The sequence below is a fragment of the Tachypleus tridentatus genome, chromosome 13, assembly GCF_004210375.1.
Source record: "Tachypleus tridentatus isolate NWPU-2018 chromosome 13, ASM421037v1, whole genome shotgun sequence".
NCBI classification, from domain to species: Eukaryota; Metazoa; Arthropoda; class Merostomata; order Xiphosura; family Limulidae; genus Tachypleus; species Tachypleus tridentatus.
Window position 1 is genome coordinate 135,044,008 of NC_134837.1, and position 26,101 is coordinate 135,070,108.

The window sequence follows — 26,101 nt, forward strand, 5'->3', positions numbered from 1 at the left end:
AAAATATTAAAAAGTTTAGGATAATTCATTCTGTTTCATGGAGCCTTTACTTGATTTTAAAAGGGACAGCGATAAGCCTACGGACTTAAAACGCTAAAATCCGTGTTTAAATTCCCCGCGATGGACACAGCAGATAGCTCAATATAGTTTTGTTATTTTAACAAATAGACAAACAAACAAACTGGCTTGAAGAACCCGAAATAAACTACTGAACTTCAAGGCGACTTTCGAACACAAAAAACGAAAACCGTTGAAGGACCGCAGGAAATATCACGGAAGGCACACTAGTGCTGTGTCAAAACATATTGAAGATAGATTGAATAGCAGTATGGCTTGCATCGGTTTTCTCTGTGTCAGACACATAGATACATACATACATACATACAGAAGCGATTTAAACTTCACTGTCGCACCTTTAGTACGTCGCCGCGCTAAGAGCCGTCTCGAACAACGGTCGATACACTTCATTACGAGGCAGAAAGACAGTTTAAACTTCGAGGAGAAGGTACCTTCACGGGTCGTGGAACTGGGGGATAGGGGGCGTTCATGCATATATAATACACTATAGTAGAGTCAGAGTCAGGCCTTAGAGACTTATTAACTGGATGGATTTATAACTTTTAAAACAAGATATACGTTTCAAATAGGATATTTATTAATAAGTGTCTTGAAAATCCACAAAAGTATTAATTAAGAAACTAATTAAAATGACAACTCTAACGAGCTTCTGAAATACCCTAAAAATATTTTTTTACAACTGCTTGTATATCAAAAGTTTAGACAATATATACCATTTTTATTGTACTGCTAAACATTTAGAACGTTTCCATCGGTGTTTTGTGATATCCAATTCAGTTTGTAAACTCTTTTATAGAGGAGAAAAATTTTCATACACTCAAGTATTAAATTAATCTTTTAAAAGACGAATCGGGCGTGAACTAATGCGAGTCTAGGATCACAAGATTCAAAAATGAAGCCATGATATGTGGCGGAACACGCTTCACTTTTCTATTGGTCAGCTGCAATGAATTTTTAAAACTTGTAAGATGAAGAATTGTGAGATACCCTCCCCCTCACTCATTCCAGATCACAACCATTGAACACGCTCTCCCTTTCAGCCGTGGGAGGCATTATAATGTGAAGGTTAATCCCACTGTTCCTTGGTGAAAAGAGTAGTCCAAAGTTGGCGGTGGGTGTTGCTAAATTAAGGGCGGCTAGGGCAGATAGTCCTCGCGTAGCTTTGCGCGAAATTCGAAAGAAATCACACCATTCAAAATATTTTTTCAGGGAAGAGGGTTCCAAGAAAGGATTATTATGGGAGTCTCCTATTTACTTTCTAAACTGGACTTTTACAGGCCTTCAAGAACCAGTAAAGTAAACGACAAATAAAGATCGATAAGACCACATATAGATATAAATGTACAATATTTTAGTAATTATAAAAATAATATTATAGGATAGGCTTAGGGAAAGACAGAGCAGTATGTAAGTTTAAGATTTGAAGGATAAATAAACAGCATTTATTTAACTGTTTTCATTATCAAAGACTAATGTAGTTGCAGTTGTCGTTTTCAGATGAAAAATAGAAAATAAACGTAGCAAAGAGAAAGGCTTGAAGAAATTTGTATTTGTTCTTAAACGTCGAAACATGCTTGAGGTTCGTTTGCATTGCACTTAAACGCGCATGCGTCACTTTGTTACTGGGGTAAGAAAAATGGATATGATATGTAAAAATGATTTTATTATAAAATTAATAAAGCCAACACAATTAGCTGCATATGAAATTAAGTTATCATTTTGAGTGAGTTTTTAACCGCGTGAATTCTGAATTAACGTTGTCTGTCTTGGGTAGTTTATGGCGAAGAGTGATCGATTGGTAAACCCAACGTATCCTCGAACGTCAGACTCTATAGGCTCGAGCAGCAGCGCGCTATCCATCACGTGCGTCATTCTCTCAGCATGCAAGACATAGATCAATACTGCCGCCACACACACTCATTCCATCAATAGGTGAAATATATAGGGAAGCAAAGAAAGTGGATTAGCAATTTCAAGACGACACGATACAAAGCTAGTAAAAAGAGAAAGGTCGTCTCAGTTTAAATCTGATTTCTTCTAAGCCACGAGTTCTTGGGTGAAGATTTAAAAAGATACAAAGTAGCAGATGGTGCTGAAAAATATGACTGTTGAATTTTGCGCAAAACTACTCCAGGGGATGCACGTTAGTCTTCCTAGTTTAAGTAAAAGACTACGGGAAAGACAACTGGTCAACACCACCCACCTCCAACTTTTGGGCTACAATATACCAACAAAGTGGGATTAACCGTTATATTATAACGCCCATACGGCTAAAAGAGCGAAAATGTTCGGTGATAGGATTCGAACCCGTGACTACTAGATTGCGAGTCAAACGTACTAGCCACCAAATTATAAAACAAAATATGTTATTTAAACATAAAATTGAGAACGTATGCATTAAATACTTTCGTTCAATGCCTTTTAAAAGAGAGCTAAAACATTATAGACACATAACATCAGAAGATGTCCTTAAAACATTTAATGTTAATCTATCATGTTGGGAGGATTACAAGTGGAGACGCGATATTAGTGTAAAAGAACTATTGCAATCGACCGCTTACCTACTGCACTCTAATAAATATATAAAAATGTCCTTCATATGGATGTGTACCTACTTCTAAACAAAACATTTCATAGCTCCTGTACAAACATGTCTGTTGAACAAGGAGCTAAAACTCTTGAACAGATACGTACGTCCCTATTGAATAAAGGTATACGTATTAGTTAAAGAAAAAAACATTTGACAGCTGTACAAACGCGTCTGTTGAACAAAGAAGTGAGGACCTAGTGGCTATACTTTATTGTGTGTAAATAACACGTTTAACAACTGTGAAATATTTGAAAGACGACGTTAACGTACTGCATTCGTCGCTGATGTTTCAAAAGATGTAACAACGCTTTTCAAGTGTAGAACCTAGAGACCTTGAAAAAAACGTATCTGTTGAAAAACATCTGAAAATTTTGTGAAATATTAGAAGATCTATTAATTAACAGAATGACTGGTAAGTGCATAATAAATGTGTCATATATCTTATAAACCAGAGACTGTAAGCAACACATGTTACACCTCACGATCAGAAAATCGGGGAGACTAGACACTAAGTTATGTTCGATCGTCATCTCAGAGGAAAAGAAAAGAACGCGTTACCTAGTTAGTACTTGTTTTCATTCAGGTCGAAAACTAAATTAACATGTGGCCTTCAAAGAGACTTTCTATTTACGCGTGTACTTCAACGGGGCTTTACACGTGTACTTCAAAGGGACTTTCTATTTACGTTTGAATTTCAAAGAGACTTTCTATTTACGCGTGTACTTCCAAGAGACCTTTCATTTACGTATGATCTTCAAGGGGCTTTTTATTAGAAAAGATTTTTACATGTTTACTTCAAGTCTTCATAAACATACCCACAAGTTTACAAAAATATCCATAGATGAACCAGTTCCCATAACAAGGTTATGTGAGGTGAGTTAACACACACCTGCACGTGTTCTCAGCAAATCCTAAAAATTTGAGGTTTCTCTTAACGCTTAAGTATCCTCAGTCTCCTCTCTCTTATGATCGTGATTTATTGGCCAGCTAGCTTCTCAAGATTCAGGTTATTTCTGGGGGAGAGCAATGAACAGCACGTGCCTGCAGTTGTCTTAACTACAGCATGTGCTCGATTCATGTTTGATTTATGCGCAAAATTTCTAGCTAATGTATCCCCCGGCCCCTTAAAAATACATTAAAAACTTCAAGAACTTTTCTGAGCACGTAGTAAAGCTATCCTTCACGTTAGCAATAAACGAACATTGAAGCTACGTCACTATGGTATTGCCATCAAAGGTCTTTTTTTTTTTTTCAGTTCACTACGAATGTCTAAAGGATATATATATATATACATATATACCAAGATGAAACAAATTATAGTCAATTTTTAATGAAATATTTCATTACGTTCGTTCATTAGGTGCGAAAAAACCTCAACGTTAGAAAAATCAATATATTGCATGACATCTCCCGGTAGGTTATTGATAAGTTGATGAACTTAAAAACGTTAAAATCCAGGATTCGATTCTAAATGTAGCAGATAACTCAATGTGGCTTTGCTCTAGGTCTGTTTGTTTTGACTTGCGCGCAAAGCTACACAAGAAATATTTGCACTAGCCGTCCCTAATTTAGCACTGTAAAACTAGAGGGAAGGAAGCTAGTCACCACCACACACCGCCAACTCTTGCTCTACTCTTTTATCAACGAATAGTGAAATTGACCGTGACATAAAAAATGTCCCCACAGCTGAAAGGGCAAGCATGTTTATTGTGATAGGGATTCGAACCCGAGACCCTCAGATTGCGAGACGAACGCCCTAACAACCACTTTTTATATTTCGAATGCTAACGTCTCTTGTGACTTATTGTGGAACTTTACAATTTTTTTAACGGTGAAAGTGTTACATTTCATACACGAATACAACTTTGTAAACGTTTTCAAAGAAAACAGTTCAAAATTACTGTATGTGTTTTCGTATTTGAGTTACCTGTTTTACAGCTCCACCTGTAGTTTGGGAATAAACATTTTCAGAATCAATCAGATATCACTCTTACATTCAAAGTTTCGAAGTCCCGTCACATAAACTGTAGTTGTAAAACTTAGGCATAAATAAATAAACAAATACTTACAGCGCCATATAGAGGCATATCTGGGAATTTAATAGGAGTACATGCAAATGTTGCCTTCACTCGTTTTACCAAGACAGATTTCACGGATCTGGGACTAATTGGTGAACTGATAAAGCACTAATAGATTTCAAACTAATTTTTGTTTATTATTATTCGTTTTTAATGGCTGTAAGGAATAAATAAATCGATCATATGTACGCGCCCTCCCCTATAGTGATATATAGCACTGTTCTGCGGTTGCCTATCGTTGAAATCGCCTCCTTGCAGCATGCGTAGAAACTTAATAGAAGAATTTAATTCAAAATGTCTCATATGGTGTGACTAGAGGATCACCCATAAGAAATAAAAAAAATACTTTCACAAGCATCACTGAAAAATGAATGACGACATGCTAACATACACAACTGGTTTCGATTTGACACACAAGAAAAAAATTGCAAATGAATTTATGTATGTTCCATTTGAACATACAAGTTCAGTGATTTTAACATCACATTAAACATATTTTCCCTACAATCACATAAGCTTTATTGCGATTAAGAAAATTCAATAAAATGAAAGCGGCAAACTAGTTTTAAAAAATAATTTTCTTGGTGTTTTGACGAAGACATACACGACTCACTTGTTTATCCCAAAGATCGTTCACGGATAATCACAATAATTGTAACTTTGGCATTTCGAAAACCATGGTTCGTTGAAGTTAGCAACAAGCAAGAAGTTAACGAACTGTTTTCTGAATTTTACTTTCATATATTATTCATTTTATTCACAAAACGAACATGTTTACTTACAAAAGAAATATTTGGCCAATTACAGATAAAAGCAGGTTTTTTTTATCACTTCGTGGAGGTTAAGAGTTCAATTCTTCTTACTTATCAGCTGTGAAAGCAGTGCAGCAGTCAGTTTTGGGTTTAATTAATAACTTCGGACACAGAACAGAAAAAAGTGTCTGTTGAAGTCGTAATTATTAATTTACATTAACCAACGCTAGAAGATAAAGTTTGCATGTTTTCACGCCCATAACGTCAAGAACCGGGAACAGAGGCCTTTAACCCCAGTAAGGGAAGTCTAGTTAATCACTTCGTTTGTTTTTTTCAATAGTTGCATAATGTTAGCCAAGGTGTACTGTTTGCAGCGTTAAACCTTCATGACCTCAAAGTGTAAAGTGCAATTTGTTTTCGGTAACCGGACACGAACGTGGAATACGTAAATCCAGTCTCTAAGACTCTCAATTTGCCCCTGAAGAAGAAAGGTTTACCTTTCGAAAGCACTCGGGTTATAAGGTTTCGGTTCCATTTTTATCAAGACTTCTTGGACCTACGTGTTTTTAGAACGTCATGAATAGATCAATTCTCTGGCACGTTAACCATTGGGCTGCACTTCGCTCGTTTCGTAATTAGTCATGTTTAATTGTGCTACCTGCGATCTATCCAGAGCGGGAAATCGAACCACGGATTTTAGCTATATTAGACAGTAAGTTTACTGCTGTCCTACTGGAAAAATGGTTGAAGGTTTTCCCTTTTTTAAATAATTTTCTATTAGACCATATCTAACATAACAAGACTACATGAATGTAATTACTATTAGCCTCACACGCAATGGAGATCAAACCCTAAGTCTGATAGTTAAGCACCAGAAGGACTTTTTTAATACACAAATAATGATAAACAAACAGCTGTAAAAATAAGTCCTGTGTTTCAATATAACTGTTCGAAAGAAACTTTGATCATATTACTTTCTTATTAAAGTTACCGAACACTTATTCAAGTTCTACACTTTAAACAGTTTCGGGTGCTTTTTACTAATCTTTCGACTTTGATCTATAAACTCGAAAAAAAACCGGCAAAACTTAAAGGATGAACGGTTTTTCTCGTTGCTTCTGTTTTATCTGCACCACAGAAAAGTAACACAACAACCTAACCGATACAACACGCGCCCTGAAAGTCTCGGTGCCAGTGTGAGTAATGGAGTCGATGTCGAGGGCTGGTCTCCACTCTGGCGTCACCCTGCGTCGTTTTTGACACATAAATTTCCACCGCGGCCAAACCTAATGACCCACAGCGTTTAGAATTCCACGAGACCATAACAGCACGTGCCGACTGTCATGGCCGAATTAGGAGTGCCCCTTGTTTGTCCTGCAGGGCAATAAAAAATAATTTTCATATTTCCTGTGATGCAGGTTAGGGTAGTATCAAAAAACACCCAACAACAAGGTTTAAACTCTGGTCATCCTACTAATGATTAATTATTTGTAACATTACCTTTCATCACATCAAAAACCTGATCAGTCTATAGAAAAGGGACCTGATTCACAAAATCATGAATATAACCAGGTCAAAGGTTGCAGTTTCGTGACGTTGTTCATACGTTTTCTAACGGTAGGATGTACATGTGTAAAGCTTTACATTGACTTCAGTCCTTTCTGTGAAACATGATACTTCGTCTGTGATTAAAGTTATTAAATCAGTCAATTAGAGTTCGACATATGGTAAACGGCTACACATTTATACAAGAAGACTGAACTCCAACGTGAAGTTTATTACTTTAATTTCCCTATATAGTGTTATAAAGATCTTTACAGGACTCGTTTTTGATTTTCAATACTAGATATTCCCTTCTAAAATGCTTAGTTAGCAATGTAGATGTTCTTTATTACAGTAGCTAACGCTTGTTTCCTAAAGTAGACGACGTTCTTTATTAGACTGGCTGTTTTTTTGTTTTAAGGTAGAAGCGGTTCTTTATTACAATAATTAACACTCTCTTGCAACAGACAATCAGGCATCAGTTTCTTTAGTCATGCTAATTAAATACTGGTATTAAAAGACTTGATATGAAGGTTCAGTATTTTTTGTCTTTCCATATGTTCATACACGGGTTTTACTGGAACCCCAGGGGAGTTAGTTTTACGGAGCAGACACCAGCATTAAGCTTTTGACACGTGGTGTGACCTTCTGCACATGAACGCTGAGAATAAAGCTTTGATTTTTTTCTTGCAACTTTTTCTTCGTGTTTACTGGTCGTGAAACCTACACGTGCGAGGCGAAACGTCTTAGACAAGCAGTGTAAATTCCAAACTGTTAATTAAAATGTCGCACTTTGGTTCTGTTACATTTAAGAACTTGACGTTTCGTTTCACGGAACATTTATTTCTCGATTTGACACAAAAACAAACATTTCAACAGTAAAGAATCGTAGAATTGAACCTTTTCGAAATGATTTAATACACAGAAGTGAACAACCAATTATTCAGAATGATTCCATAATCAAACTTTTGTGACAAATAATGACAAGTAAATCAACTTAAAAACAAACAGTTATAGTAGAATATACTATAGGTAAATTAAACAATAACAATTGTTATAGTAACATTTAAATACAAGTGGTGTTTAAATTACACAGTTATATTGGTGACATTAAACAAAGTGCAGTAATACTTATTGTTAAAGTTGTTATAATAACATTTAAATACAAGTGGTGTTTAAATTACATACTTATATTGGTGACATTAAACAAAGTACAGTAATCATTATTGTAACAGTTGTTATAGTAACATTTAAATACAAGTGGTGTTTAAATTACACAGTTATATTGGTGACATTAAACAAAGTACAGTAATCATTATTGTTACAGTTGTTATAGTAACATTAATGTTAGTGTTGTGCAATTTAAACTGTTGTTATAATCCCATAAAACGTAGGAGACTGGTTCGTCAATTCTTGAGAGTGACATTAAAGTTGTATAATACTAAATAAAAATTTAAATAATAAACGAATCAGCAGTGTTAAAAATAAAATAAACAATGTTATGTTGATAATTCTTACCCTAAAAATTATTTAAATAAAATTTACAATAATTATAATTCATTTCTTTAATATAGTTCATACTATAACGGTTGCTGTCTTAAAAATTCATGATATATATAAAACGTCTAGAACACTGTCTGGCATATTTTAGCTACACTGATAATCCCTGGTAATTTACGAAAGGCTTCATCAGCACTGGATATGGTAGATGTAGGAATAAGGTGATGGTCCTCTTACATTTGTCATGGTAACATTTAAGTATCAGCTGGTATTTCTGTATCTTGGAATGGGTATTAATCCTTTTATTGATAAGCAGAGAACAAAGTTTCGACCTTCCTAGTTCATCTTCAGGTTAACAAAGAAGATGACCTAGGAAGGTCAAAACGTTGTTCTCTGCTTATCAATAAAAGTGCTAACACCAGCCGTTCTGAGATGCATTTTTATTTCAAGTGGGTTTCTCGTCATCAAGAGGGTGGTATTTCTGTTACAAATTAAGAAAAAAACAACAACAAACATTTAATACGTTTGTTGGTGTAAACATAGCTGAGTCTGATTAATTTACAATGATTTATTGTAAGTTGAGTTTACGCTTTCTGAATGTTAATAAATTATAAGTAAGCTGAGCATTACGAAGACAATACGTTAACACCAAGAAAACAAAGCATGTGATCGAAGCGTTCAATATCTTGTCTGGGAATGTAAGATATTAATTTGGAAATATGAATATGACACAGATTTAAACAAACATAATCAGAGACGCTATTACAGTTTCAGAATTATTTATGTATTTGATATATCGAAAGTTTCCAGTAGTTTTTTTTTCTTTCTTTCTGACCTCAGCTTATCTTCATGATCTCGAAAAACATTGTGCTTCGGTCTGATAAGATTATGTTACAACAATACATAGAGGTATGTTTCAATTGTGTTACAGCAATACAGAAATGTTGAAAAAGGACGTCTGATAGGACCATGCTACAACAATACATAAATGCTGAAAAACATTTGAATCATGTTACAACAATACATAGATGCTAAAAACGTAGGTCTGATTGGATTATATTACAATAATACGTCAGTTTTAAAGAGCATAATGAATAATCAGTGTTCACAAGATTACATACTATCCTTGCAGTTTTCCTACTAAAGTTAAATTTGTTCAAGACTCTTTAAGATTTTGTTATTGTTCGTAAGTTTACTGAAGATCCTTAGAATTTTCTTTATTCGTGGTAAAGTTGCTTAATATGCTTGGGATTTTTTTGTTGTTGTTGTTTCAGTAATTTCAAATTTATTTACGATCCTCGATATATTTCAATTAAAGGTAAGTTTATTTGTGTTCCTTAAGAGTTCAGTAAGAGAAAAGCCAATTTACGATCCTTGGAATTTTCTGTAAACATTCAGCAGTGGTTTCGGAATACAGTAATCATTCGTAGCTGGATTTTGTCTTCTTTACTTCCACAGTATTAAGTTAGTAGTCAAAACACTAGAGACATAGTCGGTAATAATATACACGGTGTTAGATGCAGTCCTAATTTGACGTTCAGAGGATGAAACGTTTTCTTCACTGTTCCCACATCGTTTCTCACTTAATGCCAATCTCTATAAGTAAATCCATGTGTCCAATTTCAAACTTGTCTTATACAAGTTATTTTTCAACTTTTTTGCGTAAGTTTGTGCCTTGGACTCTCTCCTTTAGTAGCACCAAAATAGTTTAATATGAGCTGGGATTTCCGCTTTTAGACGTACAGTCACTCTCGTAAAAGTTGGACAACTAGTCTTTGGGTTTCAGTGTACACAAAAGAAGAAACTGCTGCCTTGGTGGCCAAACCTAACTATGGTGAATTATTATTTGTTTCTTTGTGTAGATGTTAAACCTGAATATCAGAAATTATTTATTCTTTAAAAGCATGCGTTATTAAAAGGAAATGCCAATCTTTTCGTAAGAGAAAAAAGTTTTATGGGAAATCGTTAAGCAATTTGATTGAAAGAATTCTTAGAACGAGCAACTACGTTACTTCTAGCATACCCAGCCAAGAACTGAAAAAATAAAGACATTATTTTAAATTTCGTGATGTAAATAACGCATAATCATTAAGAAAGTTGAGCACACGATCCGCAAGATTTTTGGTTTTTTTGGGGGGCATTGACTAGAATGGCATTAATCACACGGAACTTGTGTTTATTTAACCGGACCTCATTTCCGGCTTAAGCTTTACTTGTAGTGGTATTAACTAGATATATCACAACTTAGCTTCCTCATACTTAAACTTCTGCGCAAAGCTCTATGTAAAACAAACCATTAAGAAAAGAAAATGTTGGACCTATGAAAACTTTATGATCTAGGATCAGATTATTCTTAAATATTGCTTCCTCTAGTCAAGTCTGAGAACTTGATGTTATAGCTGCCAGAAAATACTTTAACTGAGTTGTTTTTATACCTGCTAGAAATAACATGACATTGTAGCTACTAGAGATGACTTGATATATAGCTGCCAGAACATATTTTAAGGTATACCTGATAGAGATGACTCGAGGTTATAGCCGCTAAAGGTGGCTTGATGTTGTAGCTATATGATCTCGAAAAACATTGTGCGTCGGTCTGATAGGACCATGCTAAAACAATACATAAATGCTAAAAAATAGGTATGTTTCAACTGTGCTACTAGAACTAACTTGATGTTAATAGCGTCTACTAGAACTGGCTTGATGTTGTAGCTACTAGAATTGACTTGATGTTGTTGGTTCTACAACTGACTTGATGTTGTTGGTTCTGCAACTGACTTGATGTTGTTGGTTCTGCAACTGACTTGATGTTATAGTTACCAGAGCATATTTAATATACCTGATTTTCGAACCATATTCTTTTAAACTTGGACTTAAACTGGAACTAAATATTTCCCCTTAAGACCACTAAACAGCTCCACCCTTCATTTAACTGTTACGAAGCTCCTCGCCCAGCTTTTCCTTAACTTATGATTACTTATTGAACCATCGTTTGATCTACAAACACGTACTCAGCTGTTATCAGAACTTTAACCAATTTTTAAATTCTCCTATTAAATCTAACTACATACTCAGCCCTCCATCAAAGTCCAATGTAGATCCATATTTTAAAAGTTTTCTAGTTACTCAGTGTTTTCAAACCTCAATAGACTTATCACATTTGACTTAAAAATCAATAAAATCCCAAACTTTTATATTTATTTCTTTATTTCAATGAAATAACCAATTTATGAACACCCATTTTATTTTTCATCATGTAACTAATACAATGTGTTGGAGCAAGTGAATTTGAAATGACCGATTACTATGATATGTCCTGGTTTTGTTTGAAGTATCTTTCACATACTTCGAAAGCTGATAAAATGTATGTATTTCAAACCTTAAAAACAGCCGCCGAGGCTTATGTATTGGGAAACTTAAACAAATGAAACATCCATATTGCTAACCTTCCAAATACTGAAACGTCTGTAATGGAAACCTCACTGAATACTTGGAAACTTACAAAAGGCTGAAACATGTGTAATAGGAACTAACGTGTATACTGGGAAACTTACGAAAAGTTTAAACATCTGAACTAAGAAACTTACGAAAGACTGTAACATCTGTACTGAGAAGTTGGCAATGGCTGAAATGTATATAACAGGAACCTCACAAAAGATTGAAATGTATATAACAGGAACCTCATAAAAGATTGAAATGTATATAACAGGAACCTCACAAAAGATTGAAATGTATATAACAGGAACCTCACAAAAGATTGAAATGTGTGTAATGGGAACCTTTCAAAACACTAAAACTTCTGTACTGGGAACAGAGTAAAAAGCTAAAACGTCTGTAATTGGTAATTTATAAAAGCTTTAAACGCTTATAATGGAAAACTTACGAAAGACTGAAACGTGTGTAATGGGAACTTTACGAAACGTTGGAACGTCTATAATAAAAGCAATTCGATAAGCTGAAACGTCTGTACTGGAAATCTAGCTAATGGCAGAAAGGTGTATAATGGTAACCTTATAAATGTCTGAAACGTTAATACTGGGAACCTTGGGAAGACTAAGTTCTGTACTGGGAAACTTACAAAAGTTAAATCGTCTGTAATGGGAAATTTACTGATGGCTGAAATGTGTGTAACTGGAACCTAGTGAAAGACTGAAACGTCTATAATTAGAACTTTACTAAACACTGAAACTGAAGTGAGTGAAGCATTCATGTTGCGAACATTGGAAACAACTGAAACGTTTATTCAAACTTGAACATAAAACACTAGCAGTTTCAGAACTGTCAAATTTCTAGAACATTCGATAGTTCTTATCGAGGATTATATTCTATAGAAATCTTCCAAGAACTATAAAACACTAAAGATATTAAAAACGTACTTTCACGATTAAAAAAATCAGTTTGAGAAATAAAATACTGTGTTGTTTTCACTTAAGGTTCACTAGCAAAGAAGGAAAATGAATAGTATGAAACATAATCTTATAAGATAAAGTATTTCAACTTCTAGAATGCACATAAATGTTTAGAAAACGAGACGTTATAACTCCTTGCCACATAATTTCTTACATCACACTGTAATAACATTTATACCCGTAACAAGTAATTCTTGACTGAACATTTTTGAAGAAATACCACAAATAATAACTTCAAGTTGAGCGTTTGTTGTGAATTGGAGAGAAAATTATTTAGTTGTTTATTTGTAAAGCAAATTCTTCATACACGTCTTACAGTTCTAATACAGCAAAATTACACATAATACTTCCAGCAGGCACAAAGTAGCGTTATCAAGTTTTCTTAGTAAGTAGCAAAACATCAAATAAGTAACGACTTACCGTAACGTTTGATGACGTTCTACGTACGTTGTATGCCCCATTCAGGGCCTCAGAAATCACTACAATATATATTCAAACAGATAAGATGAGTCCCTCGAGCTAGGAAGAACGAACTGTAAACTTGTGGTTCATGCTTTCCAAGTTTGTGTTAAGTGTTCGGGAACCCCCTTTTCCACTGCTTACAAAGCAAGGTACATTCCAAATCTAAATCGATGACGTCTTCCTGCTTCACGTGCTTTACACCTCGATCGTCTTACGTGGGCTGACTGGTAACGACACAGCGCTCTTTCTTTTCAATATAACGCTACTGCAAAACATGCGGGTAAAGCGGGGAGGCTATTTCTAATTGGGGGGGTTGGGGATGAGAGGTAGGTGGAATGAGCCTCGCTTCTGTTCTATTCAAGAAGCTTCCGTTGCCCTAGCTACAGCACGCGTGATCTGTACGCACTCGCTTTCCGCGCGGAGGTTTCGATTTCAACTCACGCAACGCATGCAACATTTGATTCATACACCCCAATTGCGTAAGGACACTGTCATGATGTCGAAGAGAAATTAATCATTTTCGAATTGTAATTATTTGCTCCTTTCACACCGTGTTTCTTTCATTTACCGCTCTCTCTTACTTTATCTTTTTTCTCCCTCTTTTTAAGGGGTGTTTGTGGAGGATTTTTACACTTTGTTTAAGTGAATGATTAAAATGCTTGATATCTGAACGCCATTATGAAGGTGGAAATGTATATCAAACAGATTCATGAGATATCGCTGGTTTTTATCAGGTTTACATAAAAACAATATTAGGCTTAGGAAGATGTTTCACTTCAATAACAAAGTTAGGCGAGAAAGAAACCTAAAATGTACGTTAAATGTTATGTAATAAGTCATGTCCACTTCTAGCAAGAACAACTTTTATATAAATCGATAACAAGAGTTAACCAGGAGAATACATTTACATGGAGTTCTTTTTTACCTGTCTACTATTAAAACACATGTGTATACGATGCATTTGACTTGAAATTACGTAAATGACACAGCACGTGGTATTTGAGAGTACAAAATAGGCAGACGCACACACATAAACATATGGCAGATTTTTTAGTGAGATTGATAGCTCTAGAATCGCTTCCTGTAATCAATTTCTTAACCGTCTTTTGTGATCACTATGTTCGATTTATGTGTGGAAATATTTGCTAAGCATATGCTAGTATATACATTGCCCCATGAGTTGTAGACGAAAGGCCCAATTGGAACTTGACGTAGCGTATGTAGTGTGGTTGACATGTTCTAATATATTCTCCTTTAATTTCACTTATTCGTTTGTGGAATTCTCGCATAACTAACCAAATAAATGTAAATATATATGAGCATACATAATTGTTAGTTATTACCATATCTGCTATTACCGTGAACCGAGTTCACTTCTCTGTAGACCTAACTTATTTTTTTTTTAAAGTGAATGTGTCTACTTGAAGTTTACTTAGTAACTCCACTCACCACATAATATATAACACATACAACCGTTAGTTTCTATATCAAAATTATTACGTGAAAGAAAAAGCTTTTCCCAGTTTTTGTAAAATAAGTTATTGTTATGTAGGTTTGTATAAAGTCTTAATTTTCAATTGCATTTCATATCCATTAAATACATGTTTGTTTTCCCTATACAAATCATGTTTTAGACAGATGTAATACACCGAAAGAAAGCAGTGAAGAATGCATGCAGTAAACGGGCATAACTCCTTTCTATATTATGCGGGTTAAGTATACATTACGTATCTCTGAACGGCTGGTATGGGTATTAACACTCTTACAACGTTTCGACCTTCTCAGGTCATCTTCAGGTTAACAGTGCAAGAACATGTATACCAGCCGTCCTGAGATACATTTCTACTTCAAATTGGTTTCTCGTCATCACGAAATGCATATGATTAGTTTGTGTGTGAACTTACTTGGGCCCAGTCTTGTACATACATCTATCTACACGCAGCTAATGTTTCTCGCTACCACATTATAATAAGGCTCTTCTATCCCATCTAAACTAAATTATTACCGTCTATCAATGCAATAATGCCCTGTTATCCCAGTTAAAAAACTCGTATATAGTTACGGTGTAGCAAAGTAATAATGCTCTGCTACCTCAAATAATATTTATTGTAATAATGTCGTGTTACCTCAGCTAAAGTACTTTGTTATGGTTTATGAATGTAATAATAAACTGCTAAAGGTAAAATATCTTTCCTTAATCCAAGAAGAACCGACATGGTCGCCCTTCCAAACAACTGTTTTGTTTGTTTGTTTTGAATTTCGCGCAAAGCTACTCGAGGGCTATATGCGCTAGCCGTCCCTAATTTAGCAGCGTAGGACTAGAGGGAAGGCAGCTAGTCATCACCACCCACCGCTAACTCTTGGGCTACTATTTTACCAATGAATAGTGGAATTGACCGTCACATTATAATGCCCCCACGGCTGAAAGAGCGAGCATGTTTGATGCGACGGGGATTCGAACCCGCGACCCTCAGATTACGAGTCGAACGCCTTAACCCATCTGCCCATGCCGGGCCTAATAACTGTTTACTAAGCTATTTATGTATCAAATCGCTTATGGATTCATGATTGTGTTAGTTATGATATCTGTAAAAAGATACGAGTAAAAACACGTCATCATTATTACAATTAACCTTCATAGTTACTTTACACGAAAACTAAGTGAAATGATCAGTTTTATGTAAGTTCTTCTCTCTGAGTGTTGTAACAAAAAATACGTAGCAACTCCAGTACCACGCCGATAGTGACAGGTGTAGAAACGCGCCAGTAAGAAACCTTTTTAAATGATATAATCAAGAGTTGGAGCGTAAATTAAAATGTTTATAAAACTTCTAAACTTGTAAAAAGAAACCGTCTTCTGAAACAAGGCCTTTTTTCAGCGCTGTTTCATAACAATTAAAAACTAACGCGCGTTTCTGTTTTAAAGGTCTGAAAACAACTCACCCTCGTGTACGTTTGCGTGAAATTCGAAAAATAAAGAAATCAAAATAAATTCATTCGGAAGAAACAAGGAACGGTGATGAAGTGAAATAATAAAACAGGATATTTCATATTCATAGTTAACATCAAATCTTAGTGCTACTTGAAAAGTGAACTATGAGAAACATTTAATACTTTGATCTAACTTGCGCGACGAAACTATATAAAAATAGAGTCCCGATATTCATAAGTATTTCCTTAACAAATTCCAAAAGAGTATATTCAATTACCAAATGTTACAGAAAAGACCAAATGTATTCAGTAGAGAAATCTTTAAGAAGACGCATGGCAACTTCTCTGTAAACATCCAGCTAACCAAGCAGAAAACATCTTATACATCCACGTGTCATACTCTCAAGCTCAAGATCACGTGCCACTCTTTCAAGCACGAGATCACGTGTAAGTCTTTCCTTTTCAATTTCCATTATCCAGAGTACTCAACCGTATAAAGTTTCTTCTCATCGACATAACGGAGACCATTCTCCAAAACAGGATAAAATGTAGTTCTTTTCTTCTATAAACATAACATAGATCATTTACCAACACAGTATACACTGTAATTTCTTCTCTTCTAAACAATGAGTTTATTCTCTGATATCGACACAGCATAGATCATTTCCCAACACAATGTGCACTGTAATTTCTTCTCTTCTAAACAATGAGTTTATTCTCTGATATCGACACAACATAGATCATTTCCCAACACAATGTGCATTGTAATTTCTTCTCTTCTAAACAATGAGTTTATTCTCTAATATCGACACAACATAGATTATTTCCCAACACAATGTGCACTGTAATTTCTTCTCTTCTAAACAATGAGTTTATTCTCTGATATCGACACAACATAGATCATTTCCCAACACAATGTGCACTGTAATTTCTTCTCTTCTAAACAATGAGTTTATTCTCTGATATCGACACAACATAGATCATTTCCCAACACAATGTGCACTGTAATTTCTTCTCTTCTAAACAATGAGTTTATTCTCTGATATCGACACAACATAGATCATTTCCCAACACAATGTGCATTGTAATTTCTTCTCTTCTAAACAATGAGTTTATTCTCTAATATCGACACAACATAGATTATTTCCCAACACAATGTGCACTGTAATTTCTTCTCTTCTAAACAATGAGTTTATTCTCTGATATCGACACAACATAGATCATTTCCCAACACAATGTGCACTGTAATTTCTTCTCTTCTAAACAATGAGTTTATTCTCTGATATCGACACAACATAGATCATTTCCCAACACAATGTGCACTGTAATTTCTTCTCTTCTAAACAATGAGTTTATTCTCTGATATCGACACAACATAGATCATTTCCCAACACAATGTGCACTGTAATTTCTTCTCTTCTAAACAATGAGTTTATTCTCTGATATCGACACAACATAGATCATTTCCCAACACAATGTGCACTGTAATTTCTTCTCTTCTAAACAATGAGTTTATTCTCTGATATCGACACAACATAGATCATTTCCCAACACAATGTGCACTGTAATTTCTTCTCTTCTAAACAATGAGTTTATTCTCTGATATCGACACAACATAGATCATTTCCCAACACAATGTGCACTGTAATTTCTTCTCTTCTGAACAATGGGTTTCTTTTCTTCGACATGACGCAGATTGTTTGCAAAAATGTTACACTATATATTTTAGTTTCTTCGAACACAACGGAGGCATAGTGTTATTTCTTCTTCATTATGCAGTACTAATTCTTATAAAAAGTTCACGTAACTTTCCCTTTTGAGTGAGGTATATTGTACACAGTTGAGTCGAGAAAGCGCTTTGTTTTTGTAAATAGCACACGGAGATGAAAATATACGCTTGAAGTAATTAAAAAATATAGATTAGTCTTCGAAACATACTTGTCTTTAAGTAACTCGACTGAGAATTGTAAAGATTTTCGAATTTATTATTAAGATAAATAACCAATAACTACTAATTATCTTCAATGGTTGGGCATTTTTAACTTTTCGTGATGACGAGTTGAAACTGATCCGGTTCTACTACAACTCCTTCGCCGTTCCATTTGACAAAAAATAAATTGGTTATTAGTTTCTAAAGGTATCAATATTCCTATAGACCTTCCCCTTATCTTCCCTTAGAGAGAAATCTTAAGATTAAACTAAAGGAGCGCATGTGAACAAAAGCGCTCAGCTGCGAAATTGATATGAATCAGCTAATCACCACATACGGCAGTTTAAATACGCTTTGTTGGCCCCATGGGGTTCGCCCATGAACCTCAGCTTCTATATGTAAACTGGATTTGTTTACGCTATATATTATTCGCATTAACCTCATTCTGGTATGGTCCCCAAACATTATAATTCTTTGATAACGTTCCGAGTCGTCATATCTAACGGCTATTTCACTGTTCTGGGAATCCGGCGTCCCTCTTCCCTTACATATCTTTATGACGTTATTTTGGTGTTCTCTGGGTATATGTAGATACTGTAAACGCTATAATGTAAAACCATAAGCAACCATGAACACTACAAAGAATGATCATGAGCACAAATTAACACTGCAAAAATTGATCACGAAAAGGAATAAATGCTACAATGTAGTATCATAAAAATACATCAACACTAAAAACGGTTTATCACAAACAGATATAAATACTACAAGGATTTACCAGATAAGACCGTCAACAGACCGTTATAATGTGATGGTCAATCCCACTATTCGTTGGTAAAAGAGTAGCCCAAGAGTTGGCGGTGGGTGGTGATGACTAGCTGCCTTCCCTCTAGTCTTACACTGCTCAATTAGGGACGGCTAGCGCAGATAGCCCTCGAGTAGTTATCGAGAGTTTTTTGCGCGATATTCAAAACAAACAAAAGACAGAGAGCTGAGGAACGGTAAACATCAACTCAGTTCTTGAACTACTTCATTTGACTGACTAGTGGGGTTCAAACGTCACTTTCCAAGTTATTGCAGCAACAGCCCCGAAGTATGGAAAGTTATCTTGCTGTAACGGGATGCGGACCGAAAACCTCTTATTAACATTCTCGATACGCTAAGCACTGGCCAAGCTCAATTCTTACGCTGTTAGATCCGACCATACTAGGAACATTAAATATAGGACCGTCAAAGTACTATAACCACTAAAATATAAGACCGTCAACATACTATATATATTACAATATGAGACCGTCCATATATTATAAACACTACAATATAAGATCGTCAACAGACCATAAAAAAACGCAGTAACACCGTTAACGTACTAGAAAAAGAAAATCATAAAACCATTAGAACACCACACATTTTACAATATAAGACCTTCAAAAGAACATACACAGAACACAGTACCACCGTTAACGTACTATACAAACTAAATCATAAGACCATTAGTATACTACACATATTACAATATAAGATCGTCAACACACCATAGACATAACACAGTAATAATGTTAACGTACGATAAAAAGTAAATCATAAGACCATCAGTATACTACATAAATTACAATTTCAGACCGTCAACAGACCATAAAAAGAACGCAGTAACACCGTTAACATACTATAAAAACAAAATCATAAGACCATTATTATACTACACATATTACAATATAAGTCCGTGAACAGACCATAAACAGAACACAGTACTACTGCTAACTAACTATAAAAACTAAATTATAAGACCGTCAATATACTACACATATAAGAGAGTCATTAGACCATAAACAGAGCACAATAACACAGTTAACGTACTACAAAAACTACACATCAAGACCATTAGTATACTACGCATATTAAAATATAAGAACGTCAACAAATCATAAACAGAACACAGTAAGACCGTTAACATACTATAGACACTAAATCTTAAGACCGTTAGTATACTACACATATTGCAATATAAGACTTTCAACAGACCATAAACAGAACACAGTAAGACCGTTGACGTCCTATAAAAACTATATCATAAGACTGTGAATATACTACACACACTACAATAAAAGACTGTAAACATACCATAAACACTAAAAGATCAGCAATATAGAACAGTAAATAAGGTCTAAACCGTACAATATAAGACTATCAACAAACTATAAACAGAACACAGTAACACCATTAACGTACTATTAAAACTAAATCATAAAACCGTTAGTATACTACACATACTACAATATAAGACCGTCAACAGACCATAAACAGAACGCAGCAACACCGTTGACGTACTATAAAAACTACACATTAAGACCGTCAACAGACCACAAACAGAATTAAGTAACACCGTTAACAAACTGTAATAACTAAATCATAAGATCGTTAGTATACCACACATATTACAATGTAAAACGGTCAACAGACCATAAACAGAACGCAGTAACACAATTGACGTACGATAAAAACTAAACCACAAGAACGTGAGTATATTACATATATTACAATATAAGGCTCAACAGACCATAAACAGAACGCAGTAACACCGTTAACCTTCTACAAAAACTAAATCATAAAACCGTCAGCATACCACACATATTACAAGATAAGACCCTCAACAGACCATAAACAGAACGCAGTAACACCGTTAAGGTACTATAAAAACAAAACGATAAGACTGTTAGTATACCACACATTTTACAGTATAAGACCTTCTGTGACATTAGGTATAGTACTGTTTCAGCTATACTAGAGTTTACCATCCTATGCTCCAGTTTGCTGCCCACTGTTAGAAATTCACTTAAACACTCCACGTCATGACATACAGGACAGTGAGTAAAACATGTGCCAGTAGCTCATAATTTGCATTCGTCGTCACATCTTGTACAACTGCCTTGAAATTTTCACGCGAAGCGTAATCCATCACAAAAGCTTAGAATTTGCATACCACCAAAAATCGTTCGTTCAGCGCGGAACCCCAAAAAGCTTAAAGCAGGAACACACAGTGAAGGCAACATATTGATTTTTGTTCTGATGAATTAACTAAGTCAAGCAAACTCACTATATCTTCCCTTTGTAATAACACGACAGTAAATCTGACCTAATGTCCGAGGAATTCGGAAAAGGTGTTCGTTTATTAGATATTACCAATTCATTCACGCACTTTGAGAGTTATAGAGAATTTTATATGCAAGTTTGGATCATGCATCTTGCCCAAAATAACTTACTAGTTTACTTGAATTAATGAACACAAAGACCTAAATTCTGTTACAGAACTTAAGTTTTCTTCGTGAATAACTTACAGTAACTAGGATATAACAGATATATAAATAAGCAAAGCACTTGGTAACTACGATCCGCAAAGCTTTTAGTAACAATAACTATGACACTACAATATAGTAGTTAACATTAACCATGAAACTTCACAAGACAGTAATTAACTAGAGTTAAGAAACCGAAAGATACTAATCAGAAAAATAATTCGATAGATAAAAAATATAACTAAAAACGATTAAAAAACCCATTTACAAAGAGGCATTTAAAACATCACTAGACAGAGTTGGTCTTCAAGAACTATAAAACACTATTAGACATAGTTGGTCTTCAAGAACTATAACACATCACTAGACGTAGTTGGTCTTCAAAAACATATTAAACACCATTAGACACAGTTGGTCTTCAAGAACTATAAGACACCACTAGACATAGTTGGTCTTTAAAAACTATTAAACACCATTAGACATAATTGGTCTTCAAAAACATTACAACACAGTTAGGCATAGTTGGTCTTCAAGAACTATAAAACACCATTAGACATAGTTGGTCTTCAAGAACTATAAAACACTGTTAAACATAGTTGGTTTTCAAGAACTATAAAACACCACTAGACATAGTTGGTCTTCAAGATCATTAAAATGCCAGAAGGATATGTTGTATAAGAAGGAGTACAAAAGTGGAATAAGTTTTATAAAGGAATGTCTGAATGAGGAGTACAACAGTGGAATAAGTTTTATAAAGGAATGTCTGAATGAGGAGTACAACAGTGGAATAAGTTTTATAAAGGAATGTCTGAATGAGGAGTACAACAGTGGAATAAGTTTTATAAAGGAATGTCTGAATGAGGAGTACAACAGTAGAGTTGAGGATAAAACTTCCAAGTTTGCTAAAACCTCTTCCTCATTTAATGTTAAATAAATAGCTATCGTTCAAGTCAAGACGAGACTCAAACACATCACCTTCCTCATAAACACGAGGCTCAAACACATCACCTTCCTCATAAACACGAGGTTCAAACACATCACCTTCCTCTGCTTGTGTTACTAAGACAAACATTGTGTTCTAAAGACGTTTGTCAAATAATTCATGCCTGAAAGCATTTAATATCTTGTTAGTTCTCAATCTCAATAAATCGTAAACCTTCAGCATTATTAGAAATTTGCTAATTCGTGAATCACATTATACAGGGTGTTCGGAAAGTCACTGTGCACTTACATATTTATTAACAGACATGTTTCAATATAGAATACAGGAGGTAAATATGAATGACAATTATAAACAATATTGAAAGTGATCCCCGTTGGTATCAATACAGGCCTGGATCCTTCTTATTTTGTTTCTAAACACCGCTATCAGTTGCTGGCTTGAAATAGACTGAATAAAATATGATTATAAAACTATATAAAGGTTCGGTTGAGTAAAGCTAAAAGTGCTAATTGATATGAAGGTATCATCTTAGCAGTGGTTCAGAAACTTTTAACTGACCTGATGCGTATGTACTTAAAAATCACAATGACAGTTTCACCATAAAACCAATTTTCCGCTACAGTGTAATGTAATGGTTTCATAAAATATGGCTATTCCAGTGTCAAGTGATACCTGGATCGTCTTATAGCGTATTACCTTTTCAGTGTTTCGTATAAAGATGTCGTAAATGTATGTAAATTGACGATCAAGGAATGAATTATTAGACCAATCAGAGTATCTGCATATAAATCAATCTAGAGCCATTCTAGAACAACTTGTGAAAGTTTTGCTAATTAAAGAAAAAAATGCATATTTACTAATATTTGTTGATCATCACAAAGATACACAATGAGCTATGCATGCTTCACCAAAAGGAAGTATTGAAACAATTTTTAGTGCTATAAGACCTTAGTCTTACCGCTGGGGACACATACAGGAGAGGGAATTGATAATGATTCTACGCTATACTTTTGAAACAGCAGTATTTATTAAATTTACATAGAAAAACCATCACAAGAACACAAACAAAGAACTAGTTTGTTCACTATTTTTGGTTGTGCGTCAGACAATAATTTTGTATACTGTTCGATTTTTACTTTCATAGCGAAAGAGTTTCGATGCTCTTCTTTTATATAACAACTACCAGTTTTCATTATTGTCTACAACGTAACAAGTACTAATATCAGTTTACAACATGCAAGGATTTAGAGTTACACCAGAAAGCTACAATAAAAGATTCAGAACAGGTGGAGATAAATGCACCATTTTGAAAAGTTGTACAAGTATGGAATCCGAGAAGTTACGTATTTTGAAACAACCAATAAGAAAGGTTAACAGGAATTCTCCATTTTATTTGCGTTCCTTACGGGTTACCAGATCTGATATATATATATATATATAGTGTGTTGCAGTAAAAAAACTTTAAAGGGAACTGAAATGATGTACGAGTCCCTTTTAATGTTCAGAGCATTTCGATACATTAGTTTTGTAATAAAAAGTGATCTATTGCCCGTTTGCCGGAAATTTTGTCAATTTTTATAAGGAAAAAGATAATTTTATATGCGAAAGCATATCTATTTTGTTTTGTTTCGAATGATTGTTGTTTTTTTTCTAACGGAAAATGTAGCTTACTGAACATTACGCACGCTTTCTATCGATTTCCCCGGCGCAGATTTTCATCACTTTCACCTGCACTATATCAGTTGATAAAGTAATTTTAGTAATGTCGCTTTCTCGTGCACTAAATAGTTTCCACTTCTGGTTTACTTTCTCAGCTGTACCTCTACGTAGAAAGAGTTATATTCTATAGACACCAAATGTGATGAAATGTGACAAAACAGGAATTTAGATTTTTAATGATGGCGTGAATTAACTTTTGAAATCAATATAACACCATACTTTGTGTGTATATGATAACACTCATTTTTAAACTAATTATTATTTTTATATATTTTAAGTTTTAAGTCAGCCCAAGTTACTTAACGTACCCATTATCGTTACAAAATTTATATAAATCTTCACTATCTTTAATCCAGTCATCAACTTCGTTCAGTCGGTTTACTTTTACTCAAAACGCTTATGAGTATTTTTCGACAGAATCTACATTTTTCAGTAAGTGTTCGAGAAGGATTTATTTAGCAAACATCATCACGTAAACCGTAAGACTTTACACTTTACTGCATGTAGTCTGCGAGACAGAGTAAAATATCATACCTCACAACAACAATCTTTGAACCATCAAAACGTGAGACGATCAATCTGAATAAGAACATCTAAGCACCAGAAATCATCAAAGGAAAGAGAATTTATTTATTTATTTTTATTTTTGGAAGAGTATAGTTTCTATTCGGCTTGGCATTGCTAAATGGTTATGGTGTTCGACTCGCAATCTGCGCGAGTCGAGAATTTGAATCCACATCCCACCAAGCATGCAACGCCCGTAGGGGACGTTATAACTTGACGCTCAATCCCACTATTTGTTGCCGGAGATTAGCTCTCTTTCCTCTAGTCATTCATTGCTAGCCCCTCGCTAGTGCAGCGGTAAGTCCACAGGTTTACAACGCTAAAGTCAAGGGTTCGATTCCCCTCGATGGGCTCAGCAGATGGCCTGATGTGGCTTTGCTATAAGAAAACACACACACACACACACAAACATTCACTACTAAGTTAAGGGCGGCTAGCGGGATATCCCTCGTGTAGCTTTGTAGTCCATTATAACTAAAGTGCACTGTGTCCGATGTCTTGTTTTATCATTGTTGTCTTTTGAACGCTTTCACTAAACGCAGTTAATAATTCATTATTCGAACACAAAAAAAAGTTTCAACTTCTGGAGTTACCTACCATGGCTAATCCATAGTTCATGACATCCTTTGTTAACACTGAAATCCTCAAATAGTAATTTTTCTGTAAAAATCTATTTAAAAAGTCGTATCTATAAATCTCTAAACGTTTCACAGTCGTGCCAGTATAATTATTAATTTTCAACGAACCAAATACAGTCATGGTAGTGATAACGACTGAAGTAGAACAGATGTAATGAAGGAGGTCAAAACGTTGTTCTGTACTTTATTTTATTAAAGTTTTAATACCCATACCAGCCGTCTTGAGATACATTTTTAGTTCAAGTGGGATTCTCTCCAAATGAACAGTGGGATTAGTCGTAACTTTATAACACTCCTAAAATTGAAAGAGCGAACTTGCTCGGTGAAAGGAATTCAAAACCTATGATTCCCAGATTACAGAATTAAATTCCCTAACCCCCTAACTATGTCAGGGCCGCATGTATTTGTAAAGCATCAGAGTTGTATAAATATATTTTTACAGCCTTTCTTAGCTGTATTTTATTAATATCTTTCAGCTTGTGACAAAAGACACTAGGAATCCGTTGGTAGCTGAAAGTGAGTCCTGGATGTGCATGTGCCTTAGTTAAGATTATATTTGATGATAATTTATGAGTACAAAGTACGTCGCTTGGCATTTACAAGTTTTCATGTGACGTAACAACTCCGCTCAGAACACGAACGCCACCTAAAAGCTGAGTGCTCTTATATAAG

General features: G+C 34.7%; 1 protein-coding gene across 10 annotated transcripts in view; it reads right to left on the reverse strand.

Moving 5' to 3' along the window:
• Window positions 1-26,101, reverse strand: part of LOC143237109 (frizzled-5-like) — an 81,909-nt gene that overhangs the window by 13,191 nt on the left and 42,617 nt on the right. For 2 of the 10 annotated variants that reach the window (XM_076475983.1, XM_076475984.1), the window contains exon 1: window positions 13,370-13,797. The exons of the other annotated variants lie outside the window; for them this stretch is intronic. The gene's annotated coding sequence lies outside the window, so the exon portion shown is untranslated. Of the gene's footprint in view, window positions 1-13,369; window positions 13,798-26,101 lie in introns of those variants that run through there. 10 annotated transcript variants of the gene reach the window in all.